Source organism: Atta cephalotes (genome assembly GCF_000143395.1).
Source record: "Atta cephalotes unplaced genomic scaffold scaffold00048, whole genome shotgun sequence".
Classification (NCBI taxonomy): domain Eukaryota; kingdom Metazoa; phylum Arthropoda; class Insecta; order Hymenoptera; family Formicidae; genus Atta; species Atta cephalotes.
In genome coordinates this window covers 1,972,525-1,976,044 of record NW_012130112.1, presented here as the reverse complement: position 1 = coordinate 1,976,044, position 3,520 = coordinate 1,972,525, and positions in this window count along the sequence as shown.

The following is a 3,520-nucleotide window of genomic DNA, read 5'->3' as shown; positions in this document are numbered from 1 at the left end:
CATATTGTGATTATATATTTTACGATATAAGAATTTCTTGTAGAAACTCGATCCTAGTCATTTACATTTTTTTGATAATTTTTAGAAAGTAAATAACAACTTATAAAATAAAATCTTATGTACTCAACTATGCTTTTGTCAGCTCCTTATAGTCATATTTCTGATTAGTGGTGGATGTATAGACGGATGTTGTGATATAAAGCGTCGGTTATCTTCTACATTCCGGAATATATTCTGGAGAGAACAAGAGATTCCTTGTCGGTGCCAGGATGTCTGGAGCCATTCTCGATATCGACCCGTTTTTCTCTTGAGAATCAAGATTATTACAATGAAACTGACCTATAATCTATTTTTCAACTCGTGCATGATCATGTATTTATATTGTCATCACGTATTACTTTTACCGCTAACATCCCACTTGAAACATCTATTCTTCGACAGACGTCCAATCCGCTGATAGAAGACAGATAACAAACAATTCCTTTTTTATATAGTAATGAGTAATTAGTTATTCCTATGGCCTCGATATTCTTCATTAGAAATTCATGTAATGAAAAGAACTCAGTTTAGAAAGCTAATGTAAAAAATTTAATCTTTTTCTCCTTCAAATTTCATATTTCTCATTGAACTTTGCTAGATTTAATCCTCAATCCTAAAATTTACTTTAACTTTAGGATTAAGCTAAGAAATTTTATCCTGTCGTTCGCGCAACTTATTTATGTAAGTTTAAGAACAACTTAGCTTCGTCCAAGAAATCTTGCGCGAAATTTCTGCAGTCTACAGCTTTCCTTTTTTCTCTTATTCTGTGTTATCCTGGCAAAGCACTTGAAGAGTAACAGCAATTATTATTTGGGCGTTAGTGTATCAGCAGTAATTCCGATAAAGTGCCCTTTTATCCAGCGTGAGGGTTTTCGTTTCGTTTCGTGTTTCCGAGAATGGAAACAATTAGTTTCCCTTCGTTTTTCCTGTCGATGAAACGTTTCTCCCAGAATAGTTACGGCGCATTTTGTTCCCCAAGCATTCGTTGGTGCGTCATGCCTGGAAATCGCACTGTAGAAAATAACAGGTGGTTTTTCTCGAGCATTTGAATGTTGGCATATCCGATTGCGTTCAGCCACCATCTGTGAGCTAAAATCTAATAAATAATACAACGCTTTATTTCTACGGTCGTAGTTATAGTAAGAAAAGCTGGAAGCTTTTGCATATTTTTAGAGCGTTTCGCGAAATGATGTATAAATTTTTAATCACATATTTATTCTACCAACTTTACTGTGGACATATAACGAAATATTTCATTCTCGTTTTGAAAATATTTATGAAGTTTCTTTGCCATGTTTATAAAAACTATAATAGACATCTTTTAAATGTTAATATTAATATGATATACGATATAAAAAATATTTCTTTTTATATGATAACGTATTTATTAATAAATTGTAATAATGTATGGAAAAATAAAATGTATCATACATTCAAATTTATTATATGATTGCAAGATTTCTTTGGAAAATAAAAATTCTTTATTATTATGATGTGCTGAAACCAAGAAAAAAATCAAACTACAGCTAACAATAACGATGAACATATATTCCGTCGGTGAGACGCCATAAATTTCAGAACAATTACGTTCTTTTATCTCATCGCACCCTTTAAAAGAAATTTATTGCAAGGAAAGTGCAAAAGTAATATTTCAATGTTGACCAATGCAATGCAACATGGAATATCACGGTATCAAGTATCGACGCTGCGCACTATAAAATCCTTTATAGCCATCCGTATTGCTGGCAGAATTTTTATTTGTGCCCATGTTAACAATACGTGATGAAATATGTATATTATACTTTACAACGAGAATTCTTTATTTTTTTTTCTTTAACGATCCGCTACTATTGTACCGCGATAGCAGCGATTGTATATAATTCTCCATTCTCTTGAGAAATTGGAAATTCATGTATTTTATCCTGCAAGCATAAGGTTCTTCTCCGTTAAACCGAGTGTACGGGAGTGTAAGAGAAATACCGCAGACAATTATTCTCGTACGCAGCTGCCAACTTCTGTATTTTATTAAGTCTCGCAATATGTCCCGCTTGCACAATGAAAATTCTCTCAAGGCTGCATTAAATTATCTGCTGCCTTTATGACATCCAGAAAATTAGGGAGAATTTGAAAAGCTCCATAAATTGAAAGCGAAAATTAGAAATATCGGATTGACGCGTTACTCTACAGTATTAATTATTATAATTATCAAATGTGAGAAAGTAACATACCGAAAAAATTATTTATTTTAACATAAATTATAATGAAAGATATTATATTTAACTGCTTCTTTATTCGCTTCGCTTATGGCAGTGCAATTCAATGTATGTAAAGTAGATGATAGATCAGCAGCTTCAACAATATCAGACATTCTTCACTTTTCGCGTAATAAAAACGTATAAATCTTCTTTTTCATCCTCTCAGAAAAGGTTTGTTCTTTTTAATTAAACTTTTGCATCTGTTCATCTTTTTTCTTTTTCTCTCCAGGAGGAAAAAATTTAGCTAAAAAGAACAGGCCTAGAGATTCATAATTTACACATTTTTTCTACACAAAAAATATAATTGCTAGAAATGAAAAAAGTTATCTAATCAAACGACGAAGCAACAAAAGATAAATAAAGAATACAAAAATGTGTGATCGACCAAGAGATAGTTAAGGAAAGATAGGAAAAGGAGAGCTCTCATGGGAAGCGAAACACGTGCAAACGAGTTAAGAAGATCAGCAATATAAATGCACGGAATATAGAGAGATCGGCACAATGGCGGGCAATGTGTGCTTTACATCGCGTCACTCACTCTGTGCAATTCAAATTGGCACTCATAGCATGCATGGCACTGGATAGCTCAGTGGTAGAAAAGTTCAAGTATTTCTCAAAAGAAAGCTTAAGCTTCTTGGAAATTCTTTTTTCTGTTCGGGCTAACAATCATAGTTTAAAGTATTCATAATTTGCTAAAACATTTTTGAAAAATCAATTTTTTTAATTCTAAGTAGGTGTACAACTTTGCTTCCGCCGTTTTCCTATAGATGGCTTTAGCGGTAAGTGGTGATCGAAATAAATATATCATAGACGTCATACAATAAACTTGGGCATGTCAACATAACCCCATAGAAATTAGTCGATTTATGTTTGCATCATAAAGTTATTCTCGATTGAAAATGTCAGTTTACGAGCCAAATTCTCGTCATTTGCGGGAGGTTTTAATTTTTTGCTTCAATATGAAGAAATCTGCGGCTGAGGCTCATCGAATGCTCTCAAATACTTATGGTGAGCTATTAGTGGAAGAACGTGGCGTGAGTGGTTTCAACGCTTCAAAAACGGTGATTTTGACGTCCAAAGTCATGCTTTGGTGGGATCAGCTCGGCGTAGTGTATTATGAACTGTTAAAACCGACTAAAACAATCACAGACGATCGGTATCGAACGCAATTGATGCGTTTGAGCCGAGCATTGAAAGACAAACGGCCGCAATACAACGAGAGACAC